This window comes from Vulpes vulpes, chromosome 14 (genome assembly GCF_048418805.1).
Source record: "Vulpes vulpes isolate BD-2025 chromosome 14, VulVul3, whole genome shotgun sequence".
Lineage (NCBI taxonomy): Eukaryota > Metazoa > Chordata > Mammalia > Carnivora > Canidae > Vulpes > Vulpes vulpes.
The window spans coordinates 48,742,737-48,768,182 of NC_132793.1; the positions used below are offsets into that span (position 1 = coordinate 48,742,737).

The window sequence follows — 25,446 nt, forward strand, 5'->3', positions numbered from 1 at the left end:
AGATAAATACTAGTTTGAATAGGACTTTGAATCCAGCAGCTTTGCTGAATGATCTTCATTTTAAATCATTGCATTTTGTTTTTCTTGGATTTTCTATGTAGTAAATTATATCATCTATAAATAATGACAATTTAATTTTTTCTTTTCTCATCTTTATATATCATTTGCTTTTGTTTTGCATTGGACAGGATGGCTATTTAAATTTTTATAGATGAAGAAAATTAGCTTTACATAAATGAGAAAAATGATAGCATTAGAATTTTAAATATTTTAATTCTAAACAATTTCTAAGACTACAAATAAAACTTGGGTATATCACATTACTATTGCTTGAGACGAGATATTTTCTCAATTCTGCACACAAATTTTACTACATAATGAAAATTATCTCTTCCTTTCATAAGAATGCTTCTAAAGTTTTTCATAAGATATTTGGTGTTTTTTTAAAGCTCCAGTTCTGTACGTTTTCTTTATCACTATTTACCTGGGCTCTTTTCTTTCTTTGAATCATGAATGAATATTGTTGCATTTTTACCAAGTTTTTAAAAAATCTATCAAGATGTCTTGTTCTATATGATTTTCTTGAGTTTTTAAGCCCCTATTTTCCCCTAAGTTTTCTAGTGATACTAAATATATATATTTTATTATATAAAGCTATATATACATTTAGATATGAAGTTAGACTTGCTTCACTAATACTATATTTAAAATTGTTGCATTTGGAGCACCTGGGTGGCTCAGTCAGTTAAGCATCTGACTCTTGATTTCGGCTCAGGTCATGGTCTCAAGGTCCTGGGATCAAACTCTGCATCAGGGCTCAGCATGGTGTCTGCTTGAGATTCTCTCTCCCACTGCCCCCTCCCCCACCATGTGTGTTCTCTCTCAAATAAATAAATAAATCTTTAAAAATAAATAAAACTATTACGTTCATGTTCAGAAGTGAGATTAGCTTCTTATTTTCCTTTCTTGTACTCTGTCTTGGTTTGGCATAAATACACCAACATCATAAAAATTAGCCTTTTATCCTCTTTTTACTATCTGGAAGAATTATATAAGATAGGAATCATCTGAACTTTTAAGTTTGATAAAGTTATATTCTGGATTCTGGGGAAGGGATACAGCACTATTTCTTTAATATATATTGACTCATTGAGATTTTAAAAATCTCTAATGGGTCAATACTGGTAATTCAGCATCTCCTGGAAAATTTTCCATTTTATCAAATTTAATATCTGATATTAAATTGCTAAAGGTACCTGTATTATTTTGTCAAATCAAAATTATGTATGATGTTACCCCTTTCCATTCTTCATATATTTAATTGGTGTGCTTCTCCTTCCACCTCCCATTTTTATTCAATAGAAGCAATCTCTTTTTTCCTCTCTAAGAAACTGAACATTTCTAACTTTGATGTTCTGTAATGTCACTACATTGCACATCAGTGTACTTAACAGGCATTTTTAAAAATGAAGACTCAATCTTTCTTCACCTCTGGAAAATTCTCAACTATTGTCTTTATGAATATTGAAGAGAGCCTCAATTTTACTCTTTGTCTGGAATGCCTCCTAGATGTGTTTTTGACTTCTTCATAGTCCTTTCATTTCATACTCCCTTAATTAAAAAAAACTTTCCCTACTCAATTCTTCTTTTCTGTTTCATTCTGAAAAAATGTTCTGAGGTTTCTCTTCAAATTTATTCTCTTTTCAATTGCTTTAATATTTCTTCTATTGAGCTTTTTAATATCAGTGTACCATTTCATAACGTTTGTGGTTTTGTTTCACGAGAGATTTCTTTATATCTTTGAAGACTTTAAATGTACTCATTTAAACATCCCTTACTTGTTTTCTTGTTATTTCTTTGCTGTGAGTTATGTTTGTTGTCTATTATCTTGATGCAGACATTCTCGTATGTTTTGTCATTCTTGTCTGTGAGCTCATTTTCCTAGCACACTATCTTCTCTTTGAGCTTACTCATGTGTAACCTGGATTGTGGAGAAATCTCCACAATTTCCCCTTTTTCAGCTTTCCCTAGGGGCTTTCACTGTCTCTGAGCAAGTTCTTAAATTTGTGTTTTGGCTCTGGATTTTCCAGACTTGGAAAATATAACTAGGCCTCTGCAATCATGCCGATATAGATCCAAGATTCTGGAATCACATGTCTTGAGTAGGTGGTTTGCTTACCAGGTCCTGTTCTTTTACTGGAAGATCAACTTTGGTTTTCCACCACAGGAGTAAGATAGGTGATTCCACCTCTCATCCTCATATTGGTGTTAATGTACAGCCCCTGGCTCTGTTTACTCCCAGGATCTGCTGCTTCTACCATGAGTTCCCAGACTTCAGCTCAAAATCACTACAATTCTGGCACCTGGGTATTTCTCTGTATACCCTTCATCCAGGCTATGTACATACAGATGAGTATAGTTTAATATATCTTATTTAGTATTTCTAGTTATTTAAGTGCAAGGTATGTACTTAATATGTCTTCTTGACTTAGAAATCTCCACAGTGTTCCCTAATGCAGACACAGGAAGAAATTACTTATGGGTACCTATACACAAATCTTAAAGCTGAATGTTTTTTCTCTGTATTAGCCACTGGGTAGTTTATGTACAATTCGTTGCTTCCAGCACCCATAGCTACAGAGTTCTGGTTGGCCTTCGTTTATATGAGATTTTCCTTCTTTCTGATGCTCTCAACTGTTAACTTTATACTTCTTCATTTTATGAATTTTTATAAAATTTCTCAATTCTTTTGTAGAATGAGGTGGCATATAAATACTCAAGTATTATTATCATTCTGTCTGTTTAGATCTGTTAACCATATAGGTCCTGACCTCAAGAAGTAGAAGAACTGCATTCCTCTTTGAATATGTATGGACTGTGTAGTTCCTGGATTGAAGCTGCTGCTCAGTGAATGCTAACTGACTGAGGGAATCAAACACTGGGAGTACGACTCTTAACCATAACCCTTTACTTACCTTCCCTTTGCCTCTTATGTTTTAGCCAGACGAAGTCTAAGTTTGGCTGTTGAGGAGAGTGTCAATGCATGTGGACAGACATTCTCCTTTCTAGAGTAAACAAAAATCCCAGATTCACTATCGAATTCACTTAGCCTTCTTCCTCTTTTATTTTCTTTGGAAAATTGATTTGTTCTTTGTCATTTATTAAAAAAAAACATTTTTCAGAATATCCTTACATGCTCGAGCCACTGTTGTAGGCCTCGAGGACACAAATATGATGAAGACATAGCCCTTGACTCAAGAACTTCTAGTTTGGTAGGTAGAGGGTCATTTGCTGGCAGATATTTTAAGCTCCATCGAGAAGCGGCAGTAGGCAGATATGGCCTACTCAGAAGCCTGAGAGGATGTACGTATGCATGGGGCTGGTAGAGGAAGACAACTATACTCGAGTCATTGTATAGGAAAAGGTCATATTGGGGTGTGATAAAGACCTTAAGGCAAGGAAGTCTTTGTGTTAGAAACTGGTTGGTACCAGGCCCTTGAATAGAGTTCACAATTCTGAAGGCAAGAGTTGAAAAGCTGATTCTAAGATTAAAGTCCAGAAATAGTTATGTTTGACAACTTCTAAAAGGCAAAAGTAGGGCATCAGAGGTCAGTAAGATGCCACAGGGCATGCAAAATAGAGGCTGGAGTGAAATCTATGAAATAGTAATGTAGGTATTACTGTCCTTTGTCTGGGCCTACATCTTGGGTGTTACATATTGTAATGGACTGAATGATGTCTCTACAAAATCCATATATATTGAGGGAGTAACTTCCTGTATCATTGTATTTGGAGACAGGACCTTTAAGGAGGTAATTAAAGTTAATTGAGGCCATAAGATAAGGGCCCTAATCCAATAAGATGTCTGTCTTTTTAAAGAAAAGGGTGAGACACCAAGGATGTGTAAACATAGGGGAAAACCATGAGAACATAGTGAGAAGGTGGCCACCTTCAAACCAAAGAGAAAGGCAGGAAACCAATCCTGTTGACAACTTGGTTTTGGATTTCAAGCCCTTATAATTGTGAGAAAAGTTTCTGTTGATTAAATCACTCTATCTGTGGTACTGTTTTAGCAGCATTAGTGGACTAATATACATACTCTTTCTTCTTAAAATAATTTTAATCTGCTTCTGACAGTGGGTTGTTAGTCTTTATATCATCTGTAACATTTTGTACTTAGCCAGTCTTTCCTATTGGTCACCAATATTCATCAAAATATATTTTTCCAAAAGGTTTTTTATACATCCTATTCTTTCCCTCGCTCTGTTCCTAGCAGATGGACACAGCATGGTCTGAGGGCAAGACCCCAGATGACATGGGACCCAGATTCTAGCTCTGCAAACCTGGAAACATTTAATTGCTTATGACCTTCCTGCCCTCTTTGTTACATGAAGGGAACCTGTTACCTTCCATTTTATGTATTTATTATTTCTTGCTTTGCATTCCTATTCTCTGCTTTTTTCTTTTTTTTATCTTTCTATTTTTTCCCTCCTCTTGACCCTCTAATATCTATTCGTGAACTAAGGAGAAAATGTTATTCTCCAATCTAACACTACTTTGAAGTCTAGACAAATTGTCATTTGTCAGAGCAAGTAATTTAAATGATACTAAAATGCATCTATTTGGGGTTCTTAAAAAATGTCATTCTTTGACAGTTTTGTGAGGTCAGAAAAAACTCAGTGTATCGCTATTCAAGCCATGATAAAATTGAAAACTTCTGCCAAACCAAGAACACTTGTGCAGTGAAATAGTTCCTTTCCCCATTAACCTAATTATTTTGCATTAATGGACTATTAATGAATTAAACACTGCATAGAAAATTATTTTTCTTTTTTCTGAGCCAGAACAATAATCTGCTTCCCTATAAATTTCATGTATTAGTTCCAGCTCTTCCTCTGGATTTGGGCATAAAATGTGAAATCCCTCTTCTTCCTGACAATTCTTCCAATATCTGAAGATGATCACATGATATATCAAGTGTGCCATCATGGAGCCCATATTTTTTTCACTTTGGCCAACAAATGTCATGAGAGACTTAATCATGTGCTTAGCTGAAAGTTAGATGACAATTCACTTTAATTAAACTCAAGTTAGTGAGATGTATGGGGCTCTAGAGAATAATGTCACAGTTCCTTAGCTGGCTCATATCTCACTCTCTGGCCCTTATCCATCCTCAGCTTGGTGACGTTTGCACAGGTACTTGTGCTTGTACTTCAAGGACATGAGGCTTGGACTTCCCATCCCTTAGGAGTAATTATTTCAAAATATTTCTCCTAAATATGCTAGGTGTTTCTACATTGTGGTGCCTCTGTATGTGTTGATCCTTCTACTCAGACCATCCTTCTCCTCTTTTACCATTATTCTCAAAATTCAGCCCAAATCTTGTGAAAAATATTCCTTGATTCCCACAGGCAGAGTTCATTGCCCTGTATTTTCTGCTCTGGACGCTTGGTTTATGTCCTCCTTTCCATTCTGTAATGTGACTTACATGTCTGTGAGGTTTTTGAGGACAGGGACCATGTCTCTTTAAAAATACCGTATTCTCAGTACTTAAAAACATTTATTGAGTAGGCCTTCAATAAATATCTGTGGGACACATGATGCCTGGAGAATGAATGCCTGCTCAGATAAAGCTTAAAAGCAAGAAATCTTTGGAAGACAACTAATCGGATTGAAAAAAAAACTACAGTAATGGAGGAGGTTGCCAGTAAGATGATTCTGTGCCTTGCAGAGAGTGTTCTGAAGGAAACTCCTTGAATTAGTTCCAAGGTGTATCATGGCCATGGCTATGTCTGCCGAAGTGTGGTCTCGTGGCGCATCAGCACTTACTCATGCATTGCCCTTCTGGGAAGTTCATACTTGACAAAACTTTGAGTTATACTGCTCTGAGTCACTGACCCCCAGGGTGGGAAGTCCCTGCTTCCTGTCCTCTAAGTATCAGCACATGTACCTGTATTATGGTAGCCCAGCTTGTGGTTCACTGTGGCTGGTACTGGGCTAACCATTTATTGTATATTTTTTTATAAATTTATTTTTTATTGGTGTTCAATTTGCCAACATATAGAATAACACCCAGTGCTACCCATCAAGTGCCCCCCTCAGTGCCCGTCCCCCAGTCACCCCCACCCCCTGCCCACCTCCCTTTCTACCACCTCTAGTTCGTTTCCCAGAGTTAGGAGTCTCTCATGTTCTGTCCCCCTTTCTGATATTTCCCACTCACTTTTCTCCTTTCCCCTTTATTCCCTGTCACTATTTTTTATATTCCCCAAATGAATGAGATCATATAATGTTTGTCCTTCTCTGATTGACTTATTTCACTCAGCATTTTTTTTCTTAAACGCCCCTGTTCTTCAACATTTCTTCATGCTTGTTTTCTCTTCCTTCATCATGATTTCCTCTCTTCCTTCCTCAAATGACTTTTCCCTCTTCTCTTTCACTTGCTCTTTCCCTTCCCTAAGGTCACAGCTTTCACTATCAAACTGAGGCATAATTTGGGATTTCAGTGCTCTAGATTTGTTCCAATTATGGTCATCCCCTGCCACCTCCTTGCCTAATTTACCCAAGCAAGTTATAGAAATATCAACAAGGAAGAGAGTTCCCTTTACTATAGCCAACTACATAAATGAAACAAAATCTAGACTTGTATAAATCAACACTTGTGTTCCAGAACGATATTGTGGGCCCTGGGCAGATAAAGAAAAACTGATTTCCTTCCATCAAAGAACGTGATCAAAATTAGATAATCTGAGAGGTACCTAGACAGGGAGCATCACCCTGGGAGCAGCAGAGGCACAAATGAATCTTTCCTCCTTTTACCATCACATTCTTGCTTCTGCCTACCTGGCAGGCTTTGCGTGTAGGTGATAACACATGCCCTCAGGTGGTGCAATGTGGAGACCAGGTGTTCCATATGGAAAACAGGGAGGCTGCTTTCCTTTCTCTCACTGCTCCAGGACTGACTAGCAGTGCAGTTTGTGAAGGGAAGAAGTAGATTGTATTCAGGCAGTAAATTAAGAGCTATAGAAGAACATGTATTCATGATCCAGAGCAACAGATCCTTAGAGATAGTGTGTTTGGGGTAGAGGTGCCATAAGATAACATGGGATGTAGGGCTGGGGAGGAGGAACTCTCTTTGAAACCAGAGAGGTGTCCGTTGGCACTTTTGTGCCTCAGCCTGACCTTGGGATGGAGTTAAACCGTCGCTCTATCATTTCAATTGTTACTCTGAAACATGTGGCATACACAGATATAGATATGACCTAACAACTCTAGGCTATTTGAAATGGAATCACAAGATAAATGGACACCATTTGAACATTTTTGAGATTTCAAAAATGAAGGTACTGGTGAGGATGAGGAACAATGAGAATGGGGATTTTTTTTTTTTTTTTACATGATTGAGGAGAGTGTAAATTGGTACATTACTTTGCAGAGCATTTGACAACATTTGTTAAAATTGAATACTCATGCAGCCTTTGACCCAAACGTATCACTGCTAAGTTATACCTTAAAGTAGGGGGTGGGCAGACTTTTTCTGTAAAAGACTAGAAAACAAATATTTTCAGCTTTGCAAACCAGACACTCTGTTACAACTAACTACTCAACTTCACCACTGTAGTGTGAAGGCACCCACAGACGTATATAAACAAATGAGCATGGCTGCATCCCAATAAAACTTTACTGACAAAAACAGGTGGAAGGCCGGATTTGGCCCACAGGCATGGTTTCTGACTCCTGCCCTTAAGAAACAACCATGTACACAAAGATAAATGCACAAGAATGTTCTTAAGAGCATTGTTGGTAATAGAAAAAATTAGAAACAGCCTAAAGTCCATCACTAGAAAAATGAACAAATGAACAATCAAATGCTATAATAGAAAAAAAACGAACAAGAACACCATCTTTGTTGATAAATCTCACATGTTTAAATAAGGATGCAGACAGAATTACACTATTTAAAGTTTTAAATATACAAAGCAATTAGACATTGTTTTGAGATACATACATGTAAAAAAAATACAAGACCATTTAGAGGAAGACAAACACCAAATTCAGGGTAATGATAACCTATATGGAGAGTAAGGTGGGGGGGGGCGTGGGGGGATATGTTGGAGACTTAAATTGCAATTTAATGCTTTATTTCTTAAGCTCTCGGAGGATACACAAATGTGTAAATGAGTGCTTATACTATATCCTAGACTTTTTTGTATGCCTCAAATATTTTATGATTGAAAAAAATTCTAGGGCTTTTAATTTCGAATGCCTTTGCATTGGACTGTAGCTTTTGACCCATTATTGATATGCAGCTGCAATTACCTTGTATCTTACTGTCACATTCAATGGTGCGGCCCACATATTCCATCCCTGGGGTCTGTTTGATTGTACATTTTTAACATAAAAACATTTGTGCTGAACAATGAAAATGCTTTCAAGAGCTTTGGTCTTTCAGTGACACTGATTTGTGATTGGAACAGGTTGCTATGGAAAAATTGCTGGCTGAGGGGAGAAAGGGTTTTTAGGATTTTGTTTTTTCATTTATTCTTCTTTAGATACTTTACCGTGACTTCAGTTTTTCTGCCTAGATTCCATGGTTTCATTGTACTGTGTTTTTCTCTTTGAACATTCTAGTAAGAGATTCACCAACCGTCGTTGTCCTTCATTTCACATCTTAGCCGGATGAGTTTAGGTTCACCAAGTCCTCCAGGTTAGGTGACTTTCTTGTTCTCCAGAGAGGATGAGACAAATTGGAAATGCCTTCTACATGGGGAATTGATTAAGTTCAGACTTTTCCCACACTGGAAAGATGCTGATTTGGAATCATAGTCATGATATGAGTCAGCCGCAGCTGGGAACATATTGTCCACTTACAGTGAGCTGTTCCATACTTGGGGAAGGTGACAGACTCTCAGGGCAGGAGAGAGAAGTATTGGATTTGTTTTAGCATTTAGGAATTTTTTCCATGAAGACATGCCTTGGACTACCACTCACTTTTGCATGGCCCTAAGGCACAGCTGTCTGGGAAGGATTCTTGTTTTTGTCCATACTGGGCACATAAGACAAATGGTCTTTGAACTTGATAGAACTGAAATATCCAGGAGAAATTCTAGCCAACTGATTGTTGACCTAGAAGCAAACACCATCAGGGCATCTCTGATATAGCAGCTATACGGGCAGGGTTGAATTACCACAGAGACGGGAAGCATATATTTTGTATGGTTGTTGTGCTAAAACAGTGAGAATTAATTTCAGTGTGAATCGGCTAGTGTTTATCCAACTCACTGCATTCTATTTTCTCCACAGCTGTTCACTGCCATACATTTCTGATCCAAAATACAAAGTTGTCCAAAAACTGTGGAACACACTGACCTGATCTTCTCACTGGGGAAATATCATTACAGGAAAGATGAGATTATTAGAAAAAGGCTTTTGTGGGAAATTAAATATTTCTGGATTTATAGGGAAAATTAGTTTCCTACCTCTCTCGGTGGCAATTTATCTTCATTATTAAAATCTGGGACTAACCAATGTGTTTTCCAACAAATGTAACTTTGATAGTCAAAGAATTTAATAGGGCTCTTAAAAACTGAAATGGCAGCAAATACTGATTTATAAATTATGAGTAATGAGAATGAGGGTCACCAATATGGAATATAAAGTATAAACATTTTGAACTGGTGATACATTGAGTAAAGAGGTCTAGAAAAGTCTCAGCAACTCCTAAGAAGGCATATTTAGGGCAGCCTGGGTGGCTCAGCGGTTTAGTACCGCCTTCAGCCCAGGGCGTGACCCCGGGGTCCCAGGATCGAGTCCCACCTCGGGCTCCCTGCATGGAGCCTGCTTCTCCCTCTGCCTGTCTCTCTCTCTCTCTCTGTCATGAATAAATAAATAAAATATTTTTTAAAAAGGCATATTTAAAAGACATTAAGAAAGAGGGACACCTGGGTGGCTCAGCAGTTGAGCGTCTGCCTTTGGCCCAGGGCGTGATCCTGGAGGCCCCGGGATCGAGTCCCACGTCGGGCTCCCTGCATGGCGCCTGCTTCTCCTTCTGCCTGTGTCTCTGCCTCTCTCTCTCTCATGAATAAATAAATAAAATCTTTAAAAATAATAATAAAAAGAAATGGGGAGGAGAGTGGGGGATGGAGTGACTGGGTGATGGGCACTGAGGAGGGCCCTTGATGGATGAGCCCTGGGTGTTATACGTTGGCAAATTTAATTTAAATAAAAAAAATTTTTTTAAATGTTTACTTTCAGATGTACATGATAACTAAAATGTGCTATCAAAATATTGCTTCCTTAGATTCCTTATGTTAAGGTACATATAAAAAAGTAAAAATTACCACAACAATGCACTATTCCGAGAAGTGGTTACCTCTTAGAAGGAGAAAGAGTATAATGTATTGATTAAGAGCCTAATGTTTGTAGCTAGGTTCTAACCTCTATAGATGCCACCATGGCGGTTTCTCTCTGAGATTTATTTTTTGCATCTGTAAAGAACAGATTAAAATAATCACTTCATAGATTTGTTGTAAGGACTTAATAAGATAATATTAAACAGTGTAATTCCTGGCACTGCCAATGAACACTCAATTAATACCTATTATGATTACATTATATAATTGTAATGTCACATCTCTTACTAATAGTACTAAGGTAGACAATTTAGTTCAGTTCTTAATTGAAAGAGCACAGAATCTGAATGAATGAGATCTGAATTAGGGAAGTTTTTCTCTAGAAAGTTTGTCTTTTTAGATCTCCAAAGACCATGTTTTAATTAATGTTAAAGCATTTTAAAGTAGCTACTGTGTGCGGACAGCTATGAAATATTGCAGAGGAAGAAACACAAGAACAGGGACTTCCATAGTCTTACATTATTCCTTTGAATGTATACCTTTTAAAAGGTCAAGGTTGGGATCCCTGGGTGGCGCAGCGGTTTGGCGCCTGCCTTTGGCCCAGGGCGCGATCCTGGAGACCCGGGATCGAATCCCACGTCGGGCTCCCGGTGCATGGAACCTGCTTTTCCCTCTGCCTATGTCTCTGCCTCTCTCTCTCTCTCTGTGTGACTATCATAAATAAAAAAAAATAAAATAAAAAAAAAAGGTCAAGGTTATGCTTTTTGAGAACATTTAAGCTATAAACTGTGCTTCTGAGTATTATAAATAGCCAATGCCATAGGAGAATTAAAGTTTATTAGCTAAATTATGTTGTAGAAAGATATTTGGAGTAATAGTGTGGAGATTAGCATTTTCTTATTTTTCTTTGTTACAAGAAATTTTATGTTTCTCGGTTGGTTGGGTTTGATTTTGGCTTCCCAGTTGGTTGACCACAAAACTCTAGAGGATGTACGATTGGAAGGAGGAGCAGAAATAATTTTGGAAGAAATTGGAGCTACTCTTCGGGTGGAGGTGAGGTCTATGGGAATTTATTTCTTAGTTGGGAAGGAGGGTCAGGAGGAAATACACTGCCCTCTGCATAGTTGTCAGCCTCTTAAAGAGAAAAAAAAAGGCTCCGACAGAGGTGGTACTGAGTTTTTTGGGTGTTCAGTTTGATAAGTTATTTTTTTTGGATTTTAACCCTTTATCAGTTATGTCAGTTTCAAACATCTTCTCCCTTCTATAGGTTGCGGTATAGTTTTGTTGATTCTTTCCTTCGCTGTGCAGAAGCTTTTTATCTTGACAAAGTCCCAATAGTTCATTTTTGCTTTTGTTTCCCTCGCCTTAGGAGACTTACTGGTAGGAAGTTGCTAAGGCCAATGTCAAAGGAGTTCTTGCCTGTGTTCTTTTCTAGGATTTTTATGGTTTTAGGCCTCAGATTTAGACCTTTAATCCATTTTGAATTTAGTTTTTTGTTGGTGTAAGAAAGTCATCCAATTTCATTCTTCTGTTTGTTGCTGTTCTGTTTTCCCAACATCATTTGTTGAAGAGATTTTTTTTCTGTTGAATTTTCTTTCCTGCTTTGTCAGAGATTAATTGAGCATATAGTAATGGATTTATTTCTGAATTTTCTCTTCTGTTGATTCATGTGTCTATTTTTGTGCTGCACCATACTGTCTTGAGGACTACAGCTTTGTAATATGACTTGAAGTCCAGTATTGTGATGCCTTCAGCTTTGCTTTTCTTTTCCAAGATGGCTTTGGCTCTTTGCGGTCTTTTGTGGTTCCATACAAATTGTAGGATTGTTTGTTCTAGCCCTTTATAAACCTTCTGCCAAAAAAAATAAAAAATAAAATTATAAGTACAAGCAATTGGAAAAGCCATATAATTTTCTCCTGGAAACTTCATTGTGCTTATTACTAACTTTCAACTAATCTCTTCCTTTCATTAAGATAGAAGTTTAAGAAATGATTAAGTAGAAACAATAAAAAAGAAAGACAACATGAAAGTGCTTTAAAATCCATAGTTCTACACATGTGCAAATTAACATTGTGGAGAACTTCAGTGCAAGACCAGCACTTAACTCCATAAACATTTGTCATTTGTGATGTTGGCAGTACTTTGTCAAGGTTCATTTGAGGATCTGGTGTTTTTTTTAGAGCAGCTGGTGGCATAAATTCTGTGCCTATTTTGTTATGAAAGAAACTAAAGCACAAAGGAAATCGAATTAGGTTGACAAGATCTCACCAATGGATGATTAGAATTGGCAATTCCAGATGGGTAAGTTATTCTCACTAACTCTTAAAAATTTAGTTCTTCTTACATACATGTGTGTTATGTGACATCACAGTCTCTTCAGAGAGTTTCTTCTCCTTCACTCTCAGTCCATTTGGTTCAAATGGGGCTCACACCAGGTAACTCTAGGGTTGGGGATATATTTCAGATCAGATTAATGACTGAACCACTTGTCCTTGGTCATAGTGATTGGTTCAGAGTTGGTCATAGGGTCTACAGTAAGCTAATGCTATCTAAATGGGCTTCCTAAACTGGTTTATATATTTTCCATCTTTTTACAGAAACCCTGACTGAGAATAAAGCAGATACTGAGGAAAACAGGGCTGTGAAACAGAGAGAAACACAGTGTCCTAATGATATCATGTAAGACCCTGGATCCAACTATTCCAAAGCCAAATTCAGCTCTTACATTCCTAGTTCTATGTGTCAACAATTTCATTTTTGTGGTTAATTTATTTTGAAGTTGGTGTCTGTCATTTCCAACAAAAATACTCTCCTTTTTTGTTTTCCTCTCTTCTTCTACCTTTCCTTTTTCATTTTCCTTCCCTTTCCTTTTTATCCTTTCTTCTCTTCCTTTCCCCCTTACTTAAAGGTCCTCAAAAGAAACTGCAGCAAACAGGATCAGGTCATTCAAGGCATTGAAAACTAGGATAAATGTTGGACTTGATCATGTATAGCCTAAAGCTTTTATATTTTGGAAATAAATAGCATGACAAGAGTTGTACATTAGGGTGATTACTCTGGTAGAAGTGCACAGTAAACATTCATGAAGGAAGAGAATTACATACATGAAGAGCCATCAGGGTGTTGTCCAACTTACAAGGAAGAGTCCTTGTCGTGGAGTGTTAATCTATTGGAATAGGGATATAGGGATAAGGAGAGTTGAAGATGATCCTGAGATTTTGAGTATATAATCACTAGGACTTCAGTGCAACAAAGGATTATTGTAAATAGGGAAATGGCAGGGGAGGTGAACTCATTGAAAGTTGAGTTTTGTTCTTGCTGAATCTGAGTGCAGGCTTGAAGAAACAGGTTTGGAATTCAGACACTTCATTGCTGAAAATACCAACTTGGAAGTCCTCCAGTTCAAAGTGATCCTAGACATTGTGGGCTAGCAGAGAATGTTTTAGACAGTAGAATGTATTTCACAAAAAGAAACATCACTGGAGCCTAATATATAGTCACAAATGTTAGCTGTTATTATTGTTGAAGAGTGAGTAATAGTAGGGTGCTTTATTAACGTGGTACTGAATTAACCAGGGGACGGAATGGAGATGCAAAAGGGGTGCAGTTGTCAAAGCTGCACAGAAAGTGGAACATGCACACTTGCTGTTATTTGATAGCACAAACTGCTCTGCCATGAATAAAGGACACCTGCAGTGTTGCAGATGTAGTACAATGCAGCCAAGACACCAGGAAAAGCAACAGCCTATTTTAAAGACTGTTTTTAACCAGCGTCAGGGATCTGAGTAATGACTCCATCACATGTGATCATGACTCTCACTTATCAGATGGGAATGCAAATCTCATGAGACTTTTTTAAGTGAGAAAAGTTCAGAATACCCACAATTGAGGCAAATACGAATCATTTTTAGTGTTATGTCATTCTCAAATAAAAATATTAAATGATATTAAGTATTTTATAGTAAGCATCAGACATAAATTTTATTAACAAATGACTATCAAATGCTGGCAAACAGTTTTTCCTAAGCTAATTACCATAAGAAAATGTCTTTTGTGAAGCTAGGTTACTAAAATGATTTTTATGAGAATATAATGCCTTATGGAATTGATCCCTGAGCCCAGGTACTCTTAACACTAAAGCAAAAAAGTTTTGTTATTCTACAGAATGTTGGACTAAATGTACCAAGAGTCAAGTCCTGAGTCCATACATGGTGCACATAAATCAGTAATGAGTGTGTTATTGTGTTCATATAGAAGTTAGATATGTTTAGGAAGGAAGATGTAACCAAGTAAGATAGAATCTACGTAGACAATAACAGAATTTAAATATTTACTTTCCATTGGTTGGATTCTCTTAGGTCAACCTCTTCAATTACTTTTAAGATATGAATGCTGTGCCCAGGCCAGAAACACTAAAATTTTTAGGTATTACTTCCATTCCTAGATGTCCTGTCATAAAATTCTAATACCAGCTTTGTATTCATTAATTATAGAAATGATATGGACTGAATTTTGTCCTCCATCTCCACCACCAAATTCGTATGTTGAAATCCTAACCCCCAATATGTCAGAGGGTGATTGTCTTTGGAGACTGAGTCTTTAAAGAGGTAATTAAGTTAAAATGAGGTCATTAGAGTGGGCCTACACCCAATATGACCAGTGTCCTTATGAGAAGAGGAGGATAGGACACAGATGCACACAGAGGGAAGACCATGTGAAGACACAGGGAAAAGGCCACATCTGCCAGCCAAGGAGAAACCCACCCTACTGACACCTTGATCTTTGACTTCTAACCTCCAGAATTGTGAGAAAATAAACTTCTTTTGTCTAAGCCACCCACTCTGTGGTACTATGTTATATATAACAGCCCTAGCAAACTAGTACAAAAAAGTATGATTTTGAGCTTTCACTCCAAGTATCGAACTCTTGATTATAACGAGATAATTAAACAACCAGAAAACAAGCCTTCTGATTCCCAGGTAATTTTTAGTGATTTCCTCCTCCTCAATTTCCAATTGCTTTGGCAAAAGGAAGTTTGATGTCCATTTATTGGCTTGTAAATTAGTCTATTCTGGTTTTTCCCAGCAACGACCTTGAGGCAGGAATCAGTTTGTTCCTCCCCCCCCCCCAAAAAAAATCACTTTGTAAAACATAAATGTACATTGTAGTGTACATTGGGTTAACTTCCCTGGTTGGCAACTCTCTGTGCTTTATGACCAGACTTGATTGCTGGGAGAAACAGGCACTATCTTCATGACTCCACTGGGAGACGACAACCGGGATCTCACGCCTGGAACTCTTGACCGCTGCCCTGTGTGCCTCTTTCCTTGGCTACTTTTTGACCTATAGCCTTTCACGAGAATTAGAACCATGAGTCTAATGGTCTTGCTGAGTTTGAGTCTTCTGGCAAAGTACTAAACCTGAGAGTGGTCTTGAAACTCGAACTTGAATTTGGGGCCAGAGATGGTCTTCAGGAGCCGCTATCCCCCTTCCTGCCTTGCATTAAGTGTCAGTAATACAGGTGGTCTTGTGTATTCCCGACCTTGGCACTAGGTCACTCGCTTTTTTTCTCTCTCTGAGCCAAGGCCCATTCTTTTGTGGAGTAGCTGGTGGTGGGTGATAGGGAAAGCCACACCTATTGTTGTTCTTCCCTCCAGGGCTTCTGCAAGTTGTAAGGGGAGGGAGCTAGAGGTCTACTGAGTTCTTTCCTTGTGGGCCTGGAACACGGGGAGATACACAAAGAGACACCCTGATCCCCCTTGTTTATAGAACCTCATACCTGCTATAACTTGTGATGGCAGGGAGGTGACAGCGGCTACCTAGGGGGCTGGTGGGGTCGAGGGCATGACGTTCAAATCAGGAAGCGGAAAAGGGAGGGAATGGTATTTCAATAATTTTCATTTTATGTTTTCTTTTATCCCCATCCTTAAACTCGATTCTGTTTTTGGTATCTCACAGTCCTCTTTCAAGTGAGGTATATTAGACAGCTTTATCATGAAAGGCTGGATACCTTAAATCAGGTTTTCAATTTGTGAAACAAGTGAATCTACTTTAGAGGAGTTTTGGGAGTTTATTTTTTTAATGAAAACCTACTATACTGTGCTCGATGAGTGGCTAGCAATGGGAATTCTTGGAGTGAATTAATTCAGATTTGAATGTATGGTTGACTTCCATAGTTGCAGGTATATTCTATGTTGTACACATGTTGTGGTTATGTTTTTATAAAGTTGCCACTTACACTGAATTAGTGACTACGGAACCATTTCCTGTAGGGAAGATACATGGCTAGGTTCCTGCAAACCTCTGGTGACTGCATTTTGTCAGCTGATCAGTAGACAGCCTTACTTCATGCATGCTTCTCTATAATGACACCTTTTTAAATAAATTGTTGATTCAGTAACTTTGTACTTATGGCCAGTAACACCATAACGTATGCCTCAGAGCAGCTTATCTAACACGTTTATTTTCTCTCCAAAGCACATCACAGCCTTCTTGTACTCGGGAAACTAGACAGCATTTTGACACTACTCTTGGGGCCCTTTTAAGTAGCAAACTCACCAACACGAAGTTCAAAACTGTGAAAACTGTACACTAAATAGATCACGAGAAGGATACCACCTTACAGTCTGAGGGCTGAAACAGAAGACCGACCGTTGCCTTGTTTGACCTCTGCTGGGAACTCGCACATGGGGGCAACTCAGATTTTTTGCACTCTGTGCACGCCCACTAATGACCACAAAAGTGCTGCGAGTATTGATTTGGGGCCTCCACATTTTAGCAAGTAGGCAAATCCACAAATAATGAGAATTGACTGTATCATCGGAGGAAAATGCTGATTGCCATGAAATATCTTCAAAAGGAAATTGGTATTTTGGTTATGACGTTCACGTCTCTGTAAGAAACAAGAGCTTCTTACCTTTTCCCCCATCATTCCAAAAGGAACAAGGCTGGAATCTCTGTGCCTTTGACCAATTTAATGTGTCAGATGTTGTGCCATGGGAAGTTTACCAGTCTTTGTGAGGAATTTGGTGTGTTTGCTAGGTGGCATTCCGTCCTGGAGGATGTGAGGACAGGGGTAGAATAGGAATGAACAGGGTGGTGTCTAGGTACTATTGACAAAAAAAAAAAAAAAAAAAGTGAGTCTATCTTGGATAGATTATGAGGAAGGTAGTAGGATGAGAACCCCTCCAGTGATGGCCTAGTCCAGACTGCTTTTCAGCCACTGTAAGGCATTGGCAGTAGGCCTCCACTCTTTTTGTTCCCCAGTAAATACTCTGCTTCTTCATACTTGTTACAGAGATGCCATTGTCCCTGTTAATTGTTCCATCAAAAGCTTCTGAGCCCATGACCTCCAGGCTGCTGACGGCAGTGGATAGGGCCTTCAGTCAGGAAAGCAACCGTGGCAGCCATTCCTCATGGAAGGCTTTTGGCACTCGAAGTTCTGTTCTAAGTCCTTTAGGTGTTTAAGGCATCTCATCCTTACCATGGGCCTTTGAGGTCGGAAATAGTATCACTCCCAGTTTGTGGATGAAAAGCATGAGGCACAGGTTAGGTAATTTGCTCTAGAAGACCTACATAGAGTAAGTGACAGATTTAAGACTCAAGCAAGGCCATCTGCTTACAGAGCCAATACTCTTCTATGTTCTTTCTCAAGGAAGAAGCAAACTTAGAAAAATTTTAAGTTCAAATTTGTCTGGATGCTAAGATTATGCAGCTTTTAGTTCAATTTAAAAAAACCTAATCTATTATGAAATAAAACGAAAATAGGATGCAGGTACTGACAATATCCCACAGTGTAGATTTGGGTAGTTTGGGTTTCTAAGATAATGACGCAGTAGCATTCAGTAACATGACGACCCTCTTGCGCAGCAGTGGGGAGAGGATGCAAGGAAATGTTTGTGAAGGTCTTTGTATCATAGGTGAGGAGTATGGACAAAGGAATGGAGCGTCCAGTGAGGCAGAGAGGGTCAAGAGCCTGGTACCCTGTGGGAGGATGGCCAGAGAGTAGTGCTACTACGGGAACTCAGAGGCTACAGCCAGGGCGACTGGTAATCCAAGAAGGGCTGGACAGACACGAGGCCAGGGGAACCCCTGGGGGAATGCTGAACCAGAGAGGAGTCAGGAGGCAGGGGGTAGAGGTGGAGGTTAGATTACAGGGGCAAGAGGGGGCAGCCAGAAATGGGTGCAGAAGTCAGCACGAGGAGCATTCCAAAAGGGACGACTAAGAAGTCAAGCATCAGAGGTCGATCTAGGCCAGTTTGTCTGCAACAGGCAGCTGAGTTGGAGCCCCAGACTGGGGGGCCCAGGGAGCCCTCGGGGGTGTGGAGGAGAGGTGGTAGGACGGGAGGAGAGGCCGATGGGGCACAGGGATGGGAGCAGAGAAGACAGAAGTGTGCCCTTTACACATTTCTGGATAGACTTGGGGACCTGGGCAGAGATGTCCCTTTGCTTGGGGGACACAGATGGTCCTTCAGTTACCCAAGGGTCATACTTTATTTTTTTTTTAAGAATTTTTTTTTTTAATTTTTTATTTATTTATGATAGTCACAGAGAGAGAGAGAGAGGCAGAGACACAGGCGGAGGGAGAAGCAGGCTCCATGCACCGGGAGCCTGATGTGGGATTCGATCCCGGGTCTCCAGGATCGCGCCCTGGGCCAAAGGCAGGCGCCAAACCGCTGCGCCACCCAGGGATCCCCAAGGGTCATACTTTAGAGTTCACGTGGTTGCTTTATCTTTAACCAGAGCTATGTCTTCCAAAACTTCGTTGCTGTCTGGGGGGGAGGAAGGATGTTTAATGTTTCTTTCCCCTGTACGCAGGAAGATAGCTGGGCCTTACTTGGACACTCGTTCCCTGCGTAAAAGATGGTTTTGGCAGGGGAGAATGGGGCAAGTGTTGAGAGCTCGGTGGGGGGACTTTGTATTTGAAAAGGAGAGTAGGAACGCTCATTACTTTATGCCAGGGAGGAGGTCATAAAAAGCATCAAAAAGGCCTGAACACTTCAACTTTGATTCATCCGCTCGGTGAGTTGTGGTGGAGCACAGTGACCCAGCACAGGGTCCTGCTACCCGTGGGGGTTACTCTAGCACGAAAGAGGATGGACCCCTGGACTCCTGAGGCTATGTTAACTTCTCTTCTTAAGGTTCTCTCCTTAATTTTTGGCGTCCTTTAAAACTGAAAACCTCGATGTGCAGGAGTGTAACTTCTAAGCTCTGTTGTAATGTCATCAGGGTGATGGTAAGATTTTTTTCCCCCTTTAATTACATAAGATCCTCTCCCCTGAAGGTGAAGGATACTATTCTTCTGAAGGGGCATTACTATTGCCCATTATCTTGTAAAGATATTGATCCTGGAGTAGGAACAGAGAAGTAGACCCTGAACCACAGGGGAGGAGAACCCGTTCTCTGGGGGCCTCAGGCAAGTCTGGTGTCTAAGAATACGTCTATTGAGGGTTCCATGGAAGCAGCTCTCGGGTGAGTCAGGGACACCTGGCTGGGCCTGGAGCTGCTGGCTTTGAAAGAAGCCATGGCTAATAGGATTGTGATTTACTTTCTTTGCTGTATTTCAGTGACTTTTCTATGTACCTGGAGTAGAAAATTGGCCAGAAGTTGTCTCTTGGTCTCTGCTGTCTCTGCAGGGGATTAGGGGGATTTATCGTTGTGCATTTGGGGTGCAGAGTGAGGGCGGCATGGCAATGGCTGCTGTACTGGGTCGAACAACACCCCCTTCCCCAAATTCATGTCATCCCCAGAAGCTCAGAATAGGACTTCATTTGGAAATAGGGCAATTGTGGTTGTGATTAGTTAAGATGGTCACACTCCTTAATCCAGTATGACTGGTGCAGAGACAGAAGAGAACAGTGTGGAAGACAAAGATGAGGCAAAGCCTAGCGTGCTGTGCCGATGAGCCGTGTGGCACCAGGATTGCCAGCGGCCTCCAGAAACTAGGAAGAGGCAAGATGGGTTTCTGTCCTAGAGACTTCAGAGAAAGCCTGGCCCTCCGGAGTCCGTGGTCTCACCCTCTAGCCTCTGCAACTGTGAGCATCCACGTCTGTTGTTCCAGCCACCTGATTTGTGGCCCTTGGCTGTGGCAGCTGCAGGAAACTGCTACAGATGCCTGTTCACACGTGCCCGGAACCTATCATGGAATTGACAGAAAGGGAACTGTGTTCTCTTAGGATGTACATCTTTACATTTTTGAAAAAAGGGATGGACCTAACAATCGTAGTCTACATTTTGAATGTAATCTTTGCAGGAATAATCTTACCTCAACCAGGTGTGAGCTTACCCCCCCCCACACACACTTCAATTTTTATTCCATTGGGATGGCGGAAACTTAGTCAAGCTTCCCTCGTGCCCTCACCCCCCAGAACGGACAGCTACACTTCAAAGTACGTGTGTGGTGAGTTCTACCGTGCGTCTGCCTGGGCAGCGGCTTCCCCCAGGAGCGCCCATCCTCCGCCCTGGGTCTCAGGCCTCGGTCTCTGTGGGTCAACGATGAGATTGTCCTATTCCTTCTCTCCTGGCCCTCCAGGTCCCTGGGTGTCCTTGGCTAAGTTCAAACCACGCTGGGGTACGGAGGGCTCGGAGGTGGTGTCAGGGGGCCTATTTCTTATATTCAGTAGATAATTTCTCTCTTTCTGTGTTTGGGGATTGGCTTGGAATAATTCTTTTTATATCTGCTTTCTGTTGTCACCTCTGAGCCACGCAGTAATGACCACAGCCTGGCTACTCTGAGTGTAAGGTGGGGAAGGGGAAAGTGGGGAAATTTTGGGAAATTGTCAGTTTTCAAAAATGCTGTATGTCTACATTTCTATTCTAGAAAAATAGTTACTAAAACTATTCCCCCCCCCCCCCAAAAAAAATCCTACATAAGTATTCTTTCTTTTCTAGGTGGCCGTCTCCTGCTCCTCCTACCCACCCGCCTCAATCATGCTTTGGGTCTCCATCCAGAACGTGTTCTTCGAGGACAGTAACTCCCACAGGGAAAGCAGCATCTGGCCATGTGGGTGATCTATTCTCCAGCTTCTCGAAGTTGTGTAGGTAAGTCTGGCTAAGTTACTGCCTCCCTCATCTGGGGGTTGCTGCTTATTCCCCCAGGAAGTTCTCTGTCCTTCCAAGACAGTCCTTTTGTCTCCAGCTTGCTCAGCCACCTGCACTGACTGGCACAAGGTCCAACCGGGATAAACCTCTGTTGGGCTTCACACAAATCAGCTACTAAGCAGCTCCCTGCTTAAGGCCTGAGGTAGTGTGGGCTGGCTCCCGTCTCACAACTGTAGGCACAGCTTGCTTCACCTGAGAGAAGGCAAGGAAAAGTCTGGAGCCACTGTCATCTGGCTTGAGGGGGAAGACCGGCTAAGGCCACCAAGGTCTTTTCAGGCCCTGCGTGACTCCTCTCAGGAGCCTCTCTGGTTTCTGAGTTCGTCTAAGTCCTCCCCAGCTTCTAGATGAGTAGCTGTGGGTTCTCTATGAGTGCAGTCTACCGTGCAATGTCAGTCTTTCCCCCCAGGTAAAGAAACATGAGCGGTGCAGGTGCCCTTAAGCCCTTAGAAATTCTGGGACTGAGTGATACCCTCCAGATGGGTTTTGCGGACTAATCGGATATGGGAAGTTAGGAAAGCTGTAGGTGAGAATCTCTCACATCAGAGAAAATATGGAGCTTGGACCGTTGGGGGCGATGGGTGTGGATGAGAAAGACTGTAGTCGTTTTGTCCTTGACCCAGATGGCAATATGCTCTCTTTTTTTTTTTTAAATTTTTATTTATGATAGTCACAGAGAGAGAGAGAGGGGCAGAGACACAGGCAGAGGGAGAAGCAGGCTCCATGCACCAGGAGCCCGACATGGGATTCAATCCGGGGTCTCCAGGATCGCGCCCTGGGCCAAAGGCAGGCGCCAAACCGCTGCGCCACCCAGGGATCCCGCAATATGCTCTCTTAATAAAGGTTTACAGGTCATGGGCTAACCATGTAAGGGGTTAGCTAACAGGAGAAACCAGGAAGGCGTCTGAACAGATTTACCAGCTGTTGGGGCCAATGCGTAGTTGTAGCGTCAGAATTCCGTCCACCTGAAACTTGACTGCTCCAGGATTGCTCCGTAATTCCTTGATTTATTTTCTTTAGGGGATCCCTTTTTTAGATACCAGATACTTTCCTAAACGATAGTGTATCTCATTCATACTAAGGGAACTAAGGAAAAGCATTTGTGTCCTCACTTGAATCCGAGTTAAAAAGGCAGGCTCCTTCCGGGGCGGGGAGGGGGCGCATGGTAAAGGAGCAAGAATCAAGGACAGGGCGTCATGGCGACGGAGGGAGAAGGTGGGGTTCCTCACATACCTGCTTGCACACCTTTCTTTCCATAAATCCCATTTCTGCTCAAGTCTTAAATGGTTGGTGGTTTGATTTTTAAGAGGCAAAAAAGTTGTGATACTAAGCAGTCTGAGGTATTCTAGGCATGTCGGAGTTGGCCCAGCCCCAGGGCAGAACCGTCTACCTGACGTGACATGTGACATCGCCTGGTTGGGGCAAGTCCTAATCAACTGCTATATGATCTTCCTACTTATTCAGGAGTATGGGGTTTCCTTCACTTGATTTTAGGGCTTAACAGAAGGATAGAATCCAGGGACTGGAGTCAAGAGGGCTTGGCTTCCTTGGCTGTGTTGGCTGCATCGTCGGTGAAGTAGTTGACTTTTAGCTCGCGTGGGTATGCTACCTTGGGGTCCTACAAACCAGATACTGATACTTCAAAATTCCCTGTAAGAGGATTTTTTTCTTTACACCAAATATGTGAGAGGAAACATTCACCTGAAGTATTAAAACAAAAAATCTTAAAAGAGGGGAGCAGGTTTTGGTGTAATGGGAAACAAGAAACTAATCGTTTTGGAGAAAAGCACTCATCTTTGAGTAAATGTGTGTGAGTCCTATTTTGCTCCTGATGGCGCATTGGTAATTCCTGACTTGTACCATTTCTGACTTGAAATCTAAGTCTAAACTTAGATACTTCAGATTACTCAGATAGTGGATGTGGCTGAGTCTCTGTAGGATGGCTGTGGTATTTTGAGTATAGTGCTGGATTATTTTGATCATTCATGCTAATACGTTCATTCAGTGTATTGTGGCATCCACACTAGTGGTTCCCTGTGTTCTAAAGAACATTGACGTCCCAAGGAATACGGATATTTTTGTTGGGGGTGGGGGAGGAGCATTGAGGGGACAGTCTGTAGTCACATTAAATTTGAGAAATTCTGGGTTAAGCAAAAGCTAAGCAGATTTCTTTGTGAAAGACCTCTCCAAAGTCTTTAGTTTGCTGTATGTGTCTTTTGAATGTCTACCTCAGCCCTCCCCTTTGGGTAGAACATCTGTTAATATCATTCAGGATGCTTTTTCTGTAAGAGAGTTAGGGAAACACCACTCAATTCTAAGCATATAATGAAATGCAATTGTTTAATCATGACCAGAGGGATTTTAGCCTCTCACCAGATGGTTGTGAAAGTAAAGCCCCAGAGCAACTGTTACCTCTTTTTTTGGAAGGCCTTGTGAGAAGGAGGTCTCTTTATCTCAGAGAGCATTATACAGTCTTTGTAAGAAGGAAAATGAACCCGAGGACCGTGTAATTCTCTGGTTTTAGAATGCAGTCTTTTACAACCTTTTTACCAATTAAGGCACCTTTGTCTGAAAATGTTAGACCAAATCTTAAAAAGCGTCTTTGCTACCTACCATCGTGCAACGATTTCCCCGATATATAGTGGGTTAAAATAACAAATGTCTCACAGTTTCTGTGAGTGGGGAGTTCGGGAGTGACTTAGCTGGAGGGTTCTTGCCAAGAATCCCCCATGAAGTTGTATCTCAGGACATAGGCAGAGGCTGCAGTCATCTCAGGGCCTGACAGGGGGTGGGAGTTCTGCTTCCAAGACTCCCCTACCTGTCTGTTGGCAGGTGACCTCGGTCCTTTGTGATGTGTGCTTCCCCTTAGGCTGCTTGTATGTCCCCATCCTGTGATAGGTAGCTTCAGTCACCAGGAGTGACCCGGGGGAGAGCAGGAGGAGGAAGCCAAGGTGCCTTTCAAGATCCGGTGTCTGAGGCTGCATAATGTCACCCCTGCTTTATTCTGTTTGTTAGAAATGAGTTCCTGAGTCCAGCTCACCTTCAAGGGAGGAGATTTAGGCTTCCCCTCCTGTGAGGAAAAGAGTGAAAGGGTTGTGGACACCTGTTAAAGCTACCACAGAAGGTTTAAATGACAAGGATGTGAGAAGGGGCAACATGGGGCAGTGCCTGGGTTTCTCTAGTTCAGCACATCGGTGCCGTCACCAGGGATCCAAGTGCTTCCCATCTTCCATCCCGCCGCGCTCGCTGACTTGGCTTTGTGTTCAGGTTAGTTCCGTGAACAGGGACCGAATGTCTGCACGAGTTCTGGCTGTCCTGTCCAGCTGCAGTAATAGCCAGAAGAACAAATGGATGGCATCTTCCTTGTAACGTGATTTTTTTTTTTTTCCCATTAGGAAACCTCTCCTGGGAGCTCATAGTGGTTTCCTGTCTTGCCAGGGGGTCAGAACTGCATCATATATGCGCAAGACTGAACCAATCACAGGCAAGAGGAGTGGGATTGCTATGAGTGACTTAGGTAGACTTTCGTAGATTCGGGGTCGGGATATGTGCCCTGAAGTGATCCTGAAGCAGATGAGAGCTCCCTTTACAAGGAAGAGTGGAAATGACTACTGCGCTGACAGTGACCAGGTAGCTTGCTCTGGATTCTTCGCCTCTTTCCATAATGGTCTTCCAGTCACCACGCCACTCGTACAGGGCACCATTGCCCCTTTTGCAGAATATAAAGGCTTATACTTTAGATGGAAGATCGAGTCTAGGGAACCCCTCAATAGTTCTTTATATAAAACTCATTCTAGTTAAAAAATATTTTAAAATTTCAGGAAATGTAATCTCAAGACACATCTTTAATCATATTCAATGTGTTGTTGGAAAAGAGGGGTTAGTTATTAAACTAAATCCACCACTCACAAGGCAACTATTAATCATTTGGGATGGGGTGCAGCCTCCATTTCTTCTCATTTGGGGTTAATAACAGAGTAAAATTCGCCATTTGTCTATG

General features: G+C 41.0%; 1 long non-coding RNA gene across 1 annotated transcript in view; it reads left to right on the top strand.

Moving 5' to 3' along the window:
• The window catches only part of LOC112915596 (uncharacterized), a 120,819-nt gene that overhangs the window by 25,665 nt on the left and 69,708 nt on the right, over positions 1–25,446 (top strand). The window contains exon 2 of the long non-coding RNA XR_011997004.1: positions 21,240–21,389. This is a non-coding gene — a long non-coding RNA (uncharacterized lncRNA). The remainder of the gene's footprint in view (positions 1–21,239; positions 21,390–25,446) is intronic.